Here is a 15,193-nt window from a genome sequence, read left to right as displayed (position 1 = left end):
ATCCCACTCCACATAATTCCAATACACTCAAAAACACATAATTACTATCCACATGATATAACTGCACACTATGCCACAGAATTCCACTATACAAATCCACTCCACCCAGGGGCGTAACAAACGCCCCCGCAGACCCCTCGGTGTGGGGGGGGGGGGGCGCTCCTCTAAGTAAATGAAGGGGGCTCCGGCCCCCCTCAGCTCTTCTGGGAGCTCTGAGAGAGGCTTGCGTTGCTCTAAAGCAAGCCTCTCTCCTCTGCGTCTGAAGCAGGTGCAGGCTGCAGCCTGCTCGGAGCCCCTCGCCCCCTCCCGCTGACTGAAGAGAAACAATGTTTCAACATACATTGTTTCTCTTCAGTCAGAGCAAGCAAGGCCTTAAAGCAGGTGAATTCTATGGCACGACAGGAGGCTTCTGATTATGCTTTCTCATTTCTTTACTGCAACAGCAGCCAATGAAAATGAAACTACAAATGTAAAAAACAACATTTCCCATGAGGCTTTGAACCACGCCTCCAATACAACAACCAATCACAGTGGTAATAAGCATATAAAGTATAGAGACACTAATCTGGCCTCCTCTTTCTTTGCTGCTCCGCAGCCCAGATAAGTGCTCTTTACATTATATGCTTATTCTGCTTCTAGGCAGGCCCCATGTTGTGATTAGCGCCAGAGCGTTTTTTACTGATTATTGCCATTTATTCTTGGTTTGTATTGCATAGTCTAACCTTGTTTGCAGGTTATCGTCTTTTGCTCTGGTTTGCTTGTCCACCGCTGCGGCTTCCCTCTCTCTCCCGACTTCGGAGCGGCGCTTCTCTGGCCCGCTCCGCGTCGGTTAATTAGTTTTATTTGAGCGCGTGTTGCACTGGTAGGCCCCCCTTTTCCCCCGATCGCTGCTTCACACGCGGCCGCGTTCTCTCGCGGTCCGCGGCACGGAGGGACTTGGCCCCCCCTCGGGGAAGGAGGCGCACGTCGGAGCTCGCCTGACGCCCGGCGTGCACCGGCGGTGATTCGCGCGCATCAGCGTGCGCGCGCCTCGCCCATTGTGCCTGCAAGACGCTCTGCCCCCGGCTGAAGTGGGGTTCCACGCAGTTGGCCAGGAGCCGAGGGCCCGTTTTTGCATCAATTAAGCAGCGTTGTCCTCGCAAGTTGAATCGGAGCTTGGCAGCATTAACCCCTGACTTCCCTGTGATTTGGGAAGTGGGACAATTTTTGGCAACCTTTTTCTACACCAGATAAAGGCTGTTTTTTCCCTCCATTAGTCCTAGAATTGGACTTTTACGCCTGAATTGATTTATCCTTGGTATTTCCGGCTCCTGTGCCTGGCACTTCCCCTACTTGACGCCCTTGCCTGGGCTGGAAATTGTGCTTCCCTCTGGGGACTTTGAGTGGGATTTCAATTCCTTGTGAATATGGCAGAGTACTGCGATGAGGAGGGTGCTGCGTGTGACTACCAGGGCCAAGATGAGTACTACGAGGAGGAGTCCATGGAGGATATGATTGATAAGAAACTGGACGCTCAACTTGATAGAGCTCTTTCCTCTAGCCAAAAAACTGGAGCTTTTGGTCCCTGGTAAGCCTCTTCCTCTGCCTAAGCAGGACCAGTCCCGCCCCCGGCCCCTAAAAAGGTTGCTGTTGACTCGGCATGGCCCCACGTCCAATCCTATGATAAGCTATATAAATCAAAGGAATCTTCTACTGGTGACAAATCCTTGCCGTCTCGTCCCCCCTTCTCCCCCTCCAGATACTACCACCACTGGCACTGACACCGATACTGACTCCTCTGACGCTGCCCCACGCAAGCGCACTAAGAAACGCCAGCATGCTTCCCCTCCTGTTACTCCTTCTCCCTTCTCTTTTGACCCTTCGGACATTGTACATCCCAGGTCTTCTGACTGGGTCCCTCCCCCGGCTGTAGCAGAATATCTGGAAACCCACCTCCGCAAAGGTTTTGACAAAGAGGTGAGAGCCCGCCTAAAGTCCGAATGTCCCCGCCCCGACTTGGCCCATAAGATGGCCGTTATCGGATAGAGATGTTGGAATGTCCCCTCCAGGCCTACCCTCCTCCCCCTCTCCTTTTTCCTTTCTAGAACAGAGTTTTATCGACTCAGAACTAGCAGAATTGTTAGCCAAGGAGGCCATTGCTGTAGGACCCTTCCTCCCCGGAGGTTTCAGCAGCAATGTCTTCCTAGTTCAGAAGAAAGGAGGCGGTCAACGCCTAGTTTTAAATTTGAGAGACTTCAATCCCTATGTCACATATCGCCACTTCAAGATGGAGGGTATCCATCTTTTACGAGACCTACTGTTGGAAAACGACTGGATGGTCCGGTTGGATCTAAAAGATGCCTATCTGACGATCCCCATTTGCCCCTCTCATCACAAGTTCTTGCAATTCCCTTGGAAAGGGCAGTGGTATCGATACAAAGTGCTCCCCTTTGGTCTGTCCTCAGCCCCTTGGGTGTTCACCAAGCTTCTCAAGCCGGTGATCTCTCGCCTCCGATAGATGGGGATGCGTCTCATCGTCTACCTGGACGACATGCTTCTTCTAGCCCAAGATCGATCCCTTCTTCTCACACACCTGGAGTGGACGACCTCTCTGCTGCAAAATCTGGGGTTCGTTATCAATGTCAAGAAGTCGGACATGATACCGAACCAGCAGATGGAGTTTCTAGGTTCCTGATAGATTCTGTAGCAGCTCAGCTCCTCCTCCCTCTTCACAAGATCAGATCCATCAGGAGGGAGATAACATCCACCTTATCCAAGGAGGTGATTTCCTTGCGTGTTCTGGCAAGGATTGTGGGCCTTCTGGCGTCATCGATTCAGGCCATTTTTCCAGGTCCCTTGCACTACAGAGCCCTTCAGAGACTGAAAATCTTTTATTTGCAGAGGAAATTTCATTACGACCACCTCATCCCTCTCTCCCTCGAAGCCCGAGAGGAACTTCAGTGGTGGTTGGAGCACATGTCAGCTTGGAACGGCCGAGCCATCTTCGGCGCAGCCCCAGATGTGGTAATAGAGTCCGACGCCAGCCAATGGGGCTGGGGCGCTCGCTGTGGAGAATTCACCACAGTTGGACGGTGGTCCACAGACGAACTCACACTACACATAAATTGTCTAGAGTTGTTGGCGGGGTCCTTCGCCATCAGGTCTATCTCACCGCAGAAGAGCAATTGTTGTATTCTCCTTCGAATGGACAATGTCTCAGCAGTGAGATACATCAATCGGTTAGGAGGGACGTGATCTTGCATGCTAGCACACATTGCGAAGGAATTTTGGCACTTTTGCCTGGATCGCAAGATCTCGGTTGTGGCGGAGTACCTTCCGGGGAAATTCAATCAGGTGGCGGATTGGAATTCCCAGTTTCTTCGAGATTTCAGCGATTGGAGACTCCATCCATCGCTGTTTGGTCAGATCATGACTATGCGAGGCCCCTGCCAGATGGACCTGTTTGCCTCTCGCCTCAACGCCCATCTTCCCCTGTTTTACAGTTGGAGACCGGATCCGAAGGCGCTGGGGATGGATGCGTTCCTTCACCATTGGGGGCAACGGAGGAATTATGCCTTTCCCCCGTTTGCTCTGATTCTGAGGGTGGCGGCATTTGTGCGCCGTCAGAGAACATCAATAGTGTTGGTGACTCCGTTTTGGTCGACTCAGTCGTGGTTTCCCACACTGTTGGAGTTGTCTGTGGACCTTCCATTCCGAATCCCAGTTTTCCCGACACTTCTGCAGGATCCAGTGGGAGCTTGCCACCCCTAAATCCTGCAGAATCAGTTGACGTTGATGGTGTGGACGCTCTCCGGAGACATGAATGCCTTGCAGGCCTTTCACAAGAGGCTTCCAACTTCATGCAACAAGCTTGGGCTCCTTCCACCCGGAAACGATACTCTGCATCTTGGAAGAAGTGGATGTGTTGGTGCCTTTCAAAACAGGTGGATCCCGTAGGATCGAATGTAACTGAGGTGCTGAATTTTCTCTCTGAATGTGCGGCTTCCGGCCTGGCTTACAGGTCGGTTAATAACTTCAGATCTGCTATTTCTGCTGGACATGATCACATCGATGGTAAGCCGGTGGGGATGCATCCCTTGGTTTGTAAGTTGCTTAAAGGAGTGCGTGTGGCTAATCCTCCCAAGCCCAGGTATTCTACGCTGTGGGATGTTACTAAAGTTCTTAACTTGCTGGAATCCTGGCCTGATAATTGTGATTTATCTTTAAAACAGCTTTCTGCCAAGCTTACTATGCTATTGTGTCTCATTTCATGTGGCAGAGTTTCAGATGTTAGAGCGTTAGATTTGGCTGGTAGGATGTTTTCTCCGCAGGGTGTCTCCTTCGTTATTACACGACGAACTAAGACCATGTCACGCTCTGTGGAGTATCCCGCTTTTCCACATAATAGCAAATTATGTGTGCTGCAGTGTCTGAAATGCTATTTGGAGCGTACTATTGCACATAGGGCTGATCCATTAGGCCAGTTGCTGATCTCTGTTAAAAAACCCTTCAAACCAGTCGCTGCGGCTACTTTAGCCAGATGGGTTCGTTGGATTATGTCAGAGGCTGGCATTGATATTTCTGCTTATGGTGCTCATTCAGCTAGAGGTGCGATGGCTTCTAAAGCCTATTTGTTGGGTTCCCGTTTGGAGGATATTCTCAAGGCGGCTGATTGGTCTTCGGACTCAATGTTTAAAGTTTTTTTATTATAAACCTATTCCTCATGTTTCTGATGCTGTGTTTGGTGAGCTTTGAACCAGCATAATCAGAAGCCTCCGGTCCTGCCATAGAATACAACATTTTCTAGCTATCGCAACAAGAATTTTAGATTCTATTAAGGACACGGAGGCGAGGATTATCCCACCCGTTGGGACAGTGAGGTAACTGTTGAGTCATTGACGTTATGTTGTTTAACATTTTTTATACCCACTCAGTGAGAAATGTAGTGGTGGACTCCTTTCTCAAACTTCTTTTCTGTTTCAGGAAATGACTCCGACAAGAGTTGAAGGACTTCTTTGGATTATATGGCTGTACCTTCCTGCGGAAGATGATTCCTTGGTGTTATGGAGTGTTCTCCGTTGAGAATTCCTAAGGAACTGTTTTTCTCTCCGTTGAGAGATCAAGACTTGATTGTTTTTACGTGACTGTTCGTGCAAAGAACGAGGAGGCCAGATTAGTGTCTCTATACTTTATATGCTTATTACCACTGTGATTGGTTGTTGTATTGGAGGCGTGGTTCAAAGCCTCATGGGAAATGTTGTTTTTTACATTTGTAGTTTCATTTTCATTGGCTGCTGTTGTTGCAGTAAAGAAATGAGAAAGCATAATCCTCGCTTGCGTGTCCTTAATAGAATCTAAAATTCTTGTTGCGATAGCTAGAAAATGTTGTACTCTGCTCTATGCGGGTACAGGAGTGGATCAGGGGGGCCTCTGTTTTAGTTAAGCTGTGGAATCCTAAAATGTGCATATGAGGCAGACCATTGCGCCAATAAAAGGGCAGTTTTTACGAGGGCGCTGGGGGCCATATTAAAAGGGTCCCGGGTAACTACAGGAGGGGCCACAGAGACTTGTGCTGCCCCTCATGTGACATGGCCTGTGCAGTCAAAACGTCAACGTGCTCCGGGGGTCAAATGGACATTGAGTATATTTCAGTCAAACTTTCAGGATGGCTATCAAATATGCAAATAATCTCATTTAAAATTAATCATATGTGAATTCATTTTATATGTAGTAATTGTGGATATCCTGAAGACCTGACTGGACTTTACTCTTCAGTGAATCCACAAGTCAAGCCTTAGTCTGGATTGACTCTGGCGAATCCAGGGGCCCCTCCTCAGAAGCGCGGGCCCTCGCAATCATCACCCTCATAACTGCCCCAGTTGTGTCTATTACAGACTGACAACACACTGAGCTCATAGGGCCCTCCATAAACGCCTTTCTGAGTTCTTCAGGAGTACCACAGGATTTTACAGGCGTACTACAGGAGTACCCCAGGAGTCCTACAGGAGTAATACAGGAGTACTACAGCAGTACTACATGAGAATTACTGGAGTTCCACAGGCGTACTACAGGAGTACTACAGGTGTACTACCGGAGTACCACTGGAGTTCTACAGGAGTACTACAGGAGTACTAAAGGAGTACCCGAGGAGTCCTACAGGAGTAATACAGGCGTATTACAGGAGTAATACAAGAGTACTACAGCAGTACTACAGGAGAACTACATGAGAAATACAGGAGTTCTACAGGCGTACTACAGAAGTAATACCGGAATACCACCAGAGGTCTATAGTAGTACTAGAGGTGTACTACCGGAGTACCACCGGAGTTCTACAGGAGTAATACAGGAGTACTACAGGGGTACCACCGGAGTTCTACAGGAGTACCCCAGGCGCCCTAAAGGTGTAATACAGGAGTACTACACGAGTACTACAGCAATACTACAGGAGTACTACATGAGAATTACAGGAGTTCTACAGGTGTACTACAGGAGTACTAAAAGTCTACTACCAGAGTACCACTGGAGTTCTACAGGAATACTACAGCAATACTACAGGAGTTCTACAGGCATACTACAGGAGTAGCGCAGGAGTTCTATAGGAGTACTACATGTGTACTACAGGAGTACCACCGGAGTTCTACAGGAGTACCACAGGAGCACTACTGGAGTTCTACAGGAGTACCTCAGGAGCCCTTCAGGAGTACTACAGGAGTACTACAGCAATACTACAGGAGTACTACATGAGAATTACAGGAGTTCTACAGGCATACTACAGGAGTACTAAAGGTGTACTACCAGAGTACAACCGGAGTTCTACAGGAATATTACAGGAGTACTACAGGAGTAATACAGGAGTACTACAGGAATACCCCAGGAGTCCTACAGGAGTAATACAGGAGTACTACCGCAATACTACAGGAGTACTATAGGGGAATTACAGGAGTTCTACAGGAGTTCTATAGGAGTACTACAGGTGTACTACCGGAGTACCACTGGAGTTCTACAGGAATACTACGGCATACTACAGGAGTTCTACAGGCATACTACAGGAGTAGCGCAGGAGTTCTATAGGAGTACTACAGGTGTACTATCGGAGTTCCACCAGAGTTCTACAGGAGTATTACAGGAGTAATACAGGAGTACTACAAGAATACTACAGGAGTACCGTAGGAGCGGGGGCATAACAAACGCCCTGGGAGCCCCCGTGGTACGGGCGGCCCCACTCTCTTCAGTAAATGAAGGGGGCTCCGGCCCCCTCAGCTCTTCGGTGAGCGCTGTGAGAGAGGCTTGCTTTGCTCTAAAACAAGGCTCTCCCCCTCTAAAGCAGGTGCAGGCTGCAGCCTGCTCTGAACCCCTCCCGCTGACTGAAGAGAAACAATGTATCAACTTATATTGTTTCTCTTATGTCAGAGCCCGCCCAAAGGATGGGGGTGGAGGCCCCAGAGACAGCATTCTCCAGGGCAAAGCTCATATGAGAAGGGATGAGGCAGCAAAATGGTGCCCTCAGGTAAGCACTCTTGTTAGAACACAGCATGTGGGCGTCCGCAGGGGAGGTGGGGGGAAGGAGGGGCCAAGAATGGTGCAAGGCAGAGGGGAGAATGGTGCAAGGTAGAGAGGAGAAGGGTGCAAGGTAGAGAGGAGATGGGTGCAAGGCGGATGGGAGAAGGGTGAAAGGCAGAGAGGAGAAGGGTGCAAGGCAGAGGGGGGAAGGGTGCAAGGCAGAGAGGAGAAGGGTGCAAGGCAAAGGGGAGAAGAGTGCAAGGCAGAGGGGAGAAGGGTGCAAGGCAGAGGGGAGAAGGGTGCAAGGCAGAGGGTAGAAGGGTGCAAGGCAGAGGGGAGAATGGTGCAAGGCAGAGGGGAGAATGATGCAAGGTAGAAAAGGGTGCAAGGCGGAGAGGGAGAAGGGTGCAAGGGGGAGGGGGAGAAGGGTGCAAGGGGGAGGGCGAGAAGGGTGTAAGGCAGAGGGGAGAAGGGTGCAAGGGGGATGGTGATGAAGGGGGGGCCGAGAAGGGTGCAAGGCAGAGGGGAGAATGGTGCAAGGTAGAGAGGAGATGGGTGCAAGGCGGATGGGAGAAGGGTGCAAGGCAGGGAGGAGAAGGGTGCAAGGCAGAGAGGAGAAGGGTGCAAGGCAGAGAGGAGATGGTGCAAGGCAGAGGGGAGAAGGGTGCAAGGCAGAGAGGAGAAGGGTGCAAGGCAGAGGGGAGAAGGGTGCAAAGCAGAGGGGAGAAAGGTGCAAGGCAGAGGGGAGAATGATGCAAGGTAGAAAAGGGTGCAAGGCGGAGGGGGAGAAGGGTGCAATGGGGGGGGAGAAGGGTGCAAGGGGGAGGGCGAGAAGGGTGTAAGGCAGAGGGGAGAAGAGTGCAAGGGGGATGGAGATGAAGTTAAAAATTTGCCCCCCCACCCCCCGGAAACATTTCTGCAGACGCCCATGGCAACGCACACTGCTTTGTGAGAGAGAGTGGGCGAGAGTGGAGTGAGAGAGAGAGTGGAGTGAGAGAGAGAGTGGAGAGAGGGGGACGAGTGTAGAGTGAGAGAGGAGCGTGAGAGAGAGTGGAGCGAGAGTGGAGCGAGACAGTGGAGAGAGAGAGAGTAGAGAGAGGGTGGAGAGAGACTGGAGAGAGAGTGGAGGGAGACAGTGGAGAGAGTGGAGAAAGAGAGTGGAGCGAGAGAGAGTAGAGAGAGTGGAGAGAGAGTGGAGCGAGAGCAGAGAGAGAGTGGAGGGAGAGAGCAAAGAGAGAGTGGGGAGAGGGTAGAGATAGAGAGTGGAGAGAGAATGGAGAGAGAGAGTGGAGAGAGAGAGTGGAGAGAGAGTGGAGAGAGAGTGGGGAGAGAGTAGAGAGAGAGTAGAGAGAGAGTAGAGAGAGTGGAGAGAGAGTGGAGAGAGAGAGAGAGTGGAGCGAGAGTGGAGCGAGACAGTGGAGAGAGAGAGAGTAGAGAGAGGGTGGAGAGAGACTGGAGAGAGAGTGGAGGGAGACAGTGGAGAGAGTGGAGAAAGAGAGTGGAGCGAGAGAGAGTAGAGAGAGTGGAGAGAGAGTGGAGCGAGAGCAGAGAGAGAGTGGAGGGAGAGAGCAGAGAGAGAGTGGGGAGAGGGTAGAGATAGAGAGTGGAGAGAGAGTGGAGAGAGAATGGAGAGAGAGAGTGGAGAGAGAGTGGAGAGAGAGTGGAGAGAGAGTGGGGAGAGAGTAGAGAGAGAGTAGAGAGATAGTAGAGAGAGTGGAGAGAGAGTGGGAGTGGAGAGAGAGTAGAGAGAGAGAGAGTGGAGAGAGAGTGGAGATAGACAGTGGAGAGAGCATGGAGAGACAGTGGAGAGAGAGAGTGGAGAGAGAGGGAGAGAGAGAGAGTGGAGAGAGACAGTGGAGAGAGAGAGTGGAGAGAGAGAGTGGAGAGAGAGAGTGGAGAGAGAGTGGAGAGAGAGAGTGGAGAAAAAGAGTGGAGAGTGGAGAGATTGGAGAGAGAGAGAGTGGAGAGAGAGTAGAGAGAGAGAGAGAGTGGAGTGTAGAGAGAGTGGAGAGAGAGTGGAGGGAGAGTGAGTGGAGAGAGAGTGGAAAGAGAGAGAGTGGAGAGAGAGTGGAGAGAGAGTGGAGAGAGAGAGAGTGGAGAGAGAGTGGAGAGAGAGAGACTGACTCAATGAGAGACTGACTCACTGAGAGAGAGAGAGAGAGAGAGAGAGAGAGAGAGAGAGAGAGAGAGAGAGAGAGAGAGAGACTGTGATGGAATTGGGGTCACAGTGTGTATGAAGCTATGCAATGCCTCTTATGATTGCTATTGTCTACTAATAAAAATGTATTATCAAAATGTGCTCTTTGTAGTTACATCTGCTTTTGAAATACTGCATTGTCGCTTTGTCTAATGTTTTGAAAAGGAAACGAGAAGGAGCAGTGGATGCACTTTTGTCAAAACTGAACGATGAGTGGGTCAGATGTTGTATATCATGACAGGAGTCTGCATCAGGAAACCCACCTAAAATTGGGCAAACTACCCCGTCTACTGATGGCAGGGACCCTGTAATGAATGGACCACCACCTATGATAACCTGCGGGCAGACTAAGCCCAACCTTTAACTCCACCATCCAGTGTTACTAATAACGGCTGGATTGGTGACAGTGGCGTAACAATAGCCCCGCATCCCCTGCAGTATGGCGGGTCGCTGGCCTGAGAGCTCTAGACTGGCACGGAGAATGGGAGGGGGCCCCCTCCATGTAGTTTGATGGGGGGCCCTCTCAAGTTTCATTACGCCACTGACTCCACCCCACACAATTCCATGGCACACCATGCCACAATTAACAATTCCAACCCAACCCACATAAATCCAATACACACCACATACATCCACTTGTTTTAAACAACCAAACACACAGATCTGGAGCTTAGCTCCAACCTATTTGGTTTTTTTCATCACCAAAAAGGCATAGCAGTCCACACAGTACAATGCTACATAATTCAACTCAACACATTTCCAATTCCAAACAATTTGACACCAAACCACATAATACAACTCAACAACACAATTACACAACACATACATCAAATCCACCCCACGAAATTCAACTGCTCACCATATAATTAAACTCCACTACCTACCACTCCAAAACACAAAATACCATTCCACATGATTACACTCTATAACACAGAATCCCACTCCACATAATTCCAGTGCACTTAATACCACAAAATTACTATCCACATAATTCCATAGCACACCATGACACATAATTCCACAACACAAATCCACTCCACTCCACACAATTCCACGCCACACAATTACACAACTAATCCAATCCAGCCCACATACTTCCACTACACAACACATACATACACTCCTTAACACATAAGTAAAAAACATTGCCATCAGGGGAGAGGGTGTGGCTTAACGGCTAGGGCCGCTGACTTTGAAGCTGGGGATGGTTCCAGTCTGGCCAGAGGCTCAAACATCCTGTGATTCTGGGCAAATCACTTAATCTCCCCATGCCTGAAAATGAATGTGTCTGAAATACAGCTGGTGCTCATGTAAAGCGCTCTGATACCTTCAGGTTGAGTTTGTGCTATATAAAACTGCAAAAAAATGCCAATAGCTCTAACTCAAGCAAATGCGAGACTGAATGCATTTCCTATGCTTATTTTAAGATTTATGTCCTATATGGAGAAACTGTGGTATCTAAAATTATGAAAGACTTGCAGAAGACATATAATAGAGGGTAAGGCACACGTGCATGTGACCTGGAGTCTGCTGTTCTCTGAGACAGGAGGCATGCAGAGTTGCACGTGTGCTAGCAGCACTCTTCAGCTCTCGGCGCTACCAGTCAGGGCCAGGAGGTGTTTCCAGACGGTAGGGTCTTCGGGTGTCCTGCAGCCGGGGTCAGGTGGTCTACACAAGCGGATGCCCACTCGTTCGAGTGAGTCTGCCCTTTCTTTGCTTGTGTGTGAGTGTTTGAGATCCTCTGGCAGACGTCATCACACGCCCCTACTCGCACCTCCCTGCTGATGACCCATAAAAGGAGCCGGGCAACCACAGATGAACCAGACACCCACAGATCTCAGTGCACAGGGCAGACAGCATCACCTGAGAGTGGCACCGGACAGAGAGAGGGCAGAGCAGCAAAAAGTGGCACCGACCCCTGAGAGTCGCATAATACCCGGAGAGTGACACAGGTCTCCTGGCAGCGGCACAGACCCCACAGGAGACTCCTACAAACCCTAGGAGGCCAAAGGAGGTCAGAGAAAGTCCAGGAACTCAGCCGCAACAGAGAGACCCCAGCAGAACGGCAGAGGAGAGTTCTAAGAGGTGGTGACCGGTGCTTGGCACACACAGGTGAGTGAGGCACTGCCTACATGCCTGCCCACCGCTCTGTGCCAGCTCTGCCCTCACAGGGCACACACTGTACTTGGGGCCCACTGGCAGGCACGTACGTTGGAGAAACCCTGTATTTCAGCCATGTTTTGGGGGATGGGGTGTCAATGCAGGGAAGGTTACAGACAGAGCTTTTGGGAGGGCATAGTGTACTCGTTCGCGGAAAGGGAGAGTGTTGTAATGACACAACTCGAAATGGGCTGATAGAGACGTTAGACAGGCACAGATGGAAAATGTGTATTCCAGTACTATCTCGCTGTGTGATCTTGGGCAGTTTATTGTCTCAACTATGGTCTCAGTTTGCTGCTGGGGGTCTGAAATACCTGTATGTGAGAGATTGTCGTGCAACATCATCTTTAACTGTGCCCCCCTTTCACACACCACCCTAAAGGGGCATCTCCGTGCAGCCCTGCTTTTCCTTCACTGTTAGGCAGTGCTTTAAATGGGAAAAAATAAGTGCAGGTACTCATTAAAATGAGCTAGAGGTGCAGTGAGGGGGCGGGGCTAGGGGTGGGGCTACGGGCAAGGTGATGATACTTAATGACTTCTATATTAGTTGCAGCACATACCAAAACACATGAGAAATGTGTTTATATTAACAAACCAGGTTAACTTATTACAAAAATGAAAGCGAAATGTGATAATATGTTAACATTTCCTTTTTTTGCAATGGTTGCACCTTCGTAATGCCATACTGTTAATGGCTGTTGTTTGGCACAATACTATACATTTTTGAGCATGTGAGTTGGAAGAAACTGAAAATACCCCCACTTCGAACCAACGTTGTTATGGCACGAAGCAAATCATCATGAACCTCCCCAGAAGGCATCTCTTGTCTCTGCCATCAATCTATCCATTCATCCTACTATTTACCTGCTGATGTCCACCATTTAACCGTTACATTCTGTCCTCTATTCAGTCTTTCATCCATCATTCAGTTTTTCGTCAATCCGCCCTTCATATCCAAACCTATCTATCCATCCATCTCCAATCCTATCCATTCATCCTTTCACTCATCTCTTTATCCACCCTCTTGCTCATCCCTCAATCCTTTCACTCATCTATCCATCAACCCTTTACTCCTTCATCCCATCCACTTTTTCATTTCATCCACCCTTCACTCAACCTCTCCTTTCACTCATCCATCATCTACCCTTTCATCCATTCTCCCTCCCTCCCTATCATTCCTTCATCCAATATTTCACTTATCCACCCATCATCCGCCCTTTCATCCAATCATCCACCCTCTTTCTTTCACCCATCAATCCATGCTTTCACTCATCCATCCATCTATACATCCACCCTTGCTCACTCCTCTATCCACTCACTCACTCACCCACCCATCCTCCCTACTACGTTATTTATGAATCTTTATCACCAAGCAGACATGTACATACAAAGGGCCACCCATTTTCTTTAAAATACCTCCTGAGGGTGTTTTAATTCTCTCTCTCTTTCTCTCACTTTTTTTCTTACAAAAAACAGGCATACAAATGCAGACAAACATACAAACATAAGCAGACACACAAATGACTCGGGTATGATAAAAGCCATGTTATACTCTTCACCCACCATGGCTTTTTTTAATTGCAACCAGGGGCGGACTGGCTATAGCCTGATTGCCACTGCCAGGGGACTGCCATGAATCCTGTGTTTGCACAAATGCACAGGATAGCCTGAATGTGATTAACAGCACAGGCCCTGAATGGACCCTGCTCTGTCAAATGCAGCGTGATGGTGAGCACCCGGACATTATTCAAATGAGCCCTGCAGAATAGCTCAGCTTGGGCTCAGATCGGGGCTACAGAAGCAGCACCTTGGCTGCCAGAGACACGTTCGACTCCTGCTCACCAGCACTCAGAGCCAATAAGCCTACCTTTTCATGAGTACCAGTACTCTTCTCGGCACTAGAGAAGTGCAGGTACTCAGAGTGATAAATCTAAGAAGTGCTGATACTCAGTATCGGTGAGTACTGACAAATGCTGTTTAAAGAAGATCCTAGCCCAGCCCCCCTAACAGCAGATCCACCAGAAAACTTTACATGGTGCCATGCTCTGCCCTGCCCCTCTCTGCCGTAACTGGTGACCCTGCAGATATCCACCCCTCACCCTGTCAGGAGGGGCATCAGCGCTGGACTACCCTTTAAAGTAGTGACATACAGAAATGTTATTCACTCCTGCACCGCGCCCTGCCCACGGCTGTCTGCACCACAGCTGCGTGTACCGGTGCACACCTGTAGGTTGCACAACAGAGTAAACACACAGCACACAGATCTGCTGCCTGTTTCATGCGGTAAGCCTGCACTGCATCTTTCAATCAATCAACTAAGATTTGTAAAGCCCAACAAATCACCCGTGAGGGTTTCAGGGCACTGGGAATGCTAGTAGCTTCATCACACGTGTCTGCACTCATCATATGCATTCCTGATTCAAAATTGCTGCCTGCTGGTATGTGCCTGTGCCATAAATGCAAATAGGGCACTTGTTTGCAAAATACTGAGCCATGACTGATTGCACAGAGCAATTAGGATATTTGCCACCACGTGAATTTCTGTACATTGACCGCTTGTTTCAAATCGGTCTGCATCCACTGCATGGCTAGGCCACAGACTCTTGCATAATTACTGCCTGTTGAAAACCAAGGCTGACTGTGCCACCACGCATCAGGCGTTAGACTAACGCATCTGGTGCAGGTGTCCGCTTCACCACACTAAAATGCATTAGTAACGCAATTATAGACCACCTGAGACGTGCTCTAGGAGCTTAGCGGCACAGCGTCAAGCAGCGCGCTGATGTACGCCTGTCTGCTTGTAGAGTGTTACTGTACTTGCTAAGATACACTTACAGATCAAACGAACTCTGCGCTGGTGCCCGATTGGCGAATATCATCACCCAATGATAAGGAACCGAGCACGTGACGTGTCACAATGTTCTGTTCTTGTCAAACAAATGAATCTGATCCAGCAGACAGTGCGTGCGAGCAGCCCCTCGTGGTTCCGGGAGGCGGCGCCTAGCCTCTTGTCTGTTGTTCTGGAAAGGCGTTTGACCCACCGTGACCGATGCGTGCGGTGCCCTGATTGGCCAGAGGCAGACTGACAGACAGAAGCAGGAAGCTGTCAGGTTCGGTGCCAAGGCGCGGCCTCCACGTGCAGCCCAGTATTCAGATGATCATGGAGGCTAGTCACATTCAAGACAGTGTGGCAGGAACAGGGAGTCTGGCTTCTGTAAACAACAAATTGAAGGGTTTAAAGGTAGTTGAATCAGTTGGTAGTTGGTGCGCGGGTGCTGGGGATACGTGCGCTTTTCCGCCTCACTTCACGTCTAGATAGTAATCAGCTGCGGATGTTGGAACTTTCAAATTTCACAG

At 49.5% G+C, this 15,193-nt stretch overlaps 1 protein-coding gene across 2 annotated transcripts in view; it reads left to right on the top strand.

Annotated features, from left to right (window-relative positions):
• Positions 1-11,522: 11,522 nt before the first annotated feature.
• LOC144770577 (uncharacterized) overlaps positions 11,523-15,193 on the top strand; it is a 56,640-nt gene continuing 52,969 nt past the window's right edge. Inside the window, exon 1 of one of the 2 annotated variants that reach the window (XM_078655224.1) lies at positions 11,523-11,788. The gene's annotated coding sequence lies outside the window, so the exon portion shown is untranslated. Of the gene's footprint in view, positions 11,789-14,980; positions 15,078-15,193 lie in introns of those variants that run through there. The other variant, XM_078655223.1, reaches the window with a different exon arrangement.

The sequence above is a fragment of the Lissotriton helveticus genome, chromosome 7, assembly GCF_964261635.1.
Source record: "Lissotriton helveticus chromosome 7, aLisHel1.1, whole genome shotgun sequence".
NCBI classification, from domain to species: domain Eukaryota; kingdom Metazoa; phylum Chordata; class Amphibia; order Caudata; family Salamandridae; genus Lissotriton; species Lissotriton helveticus.
The sequence above is the reverse complement of the archived record's forward strand: the minus strand, read 5'-3'. Positions and strand labels throughout refer to the sequence as shown.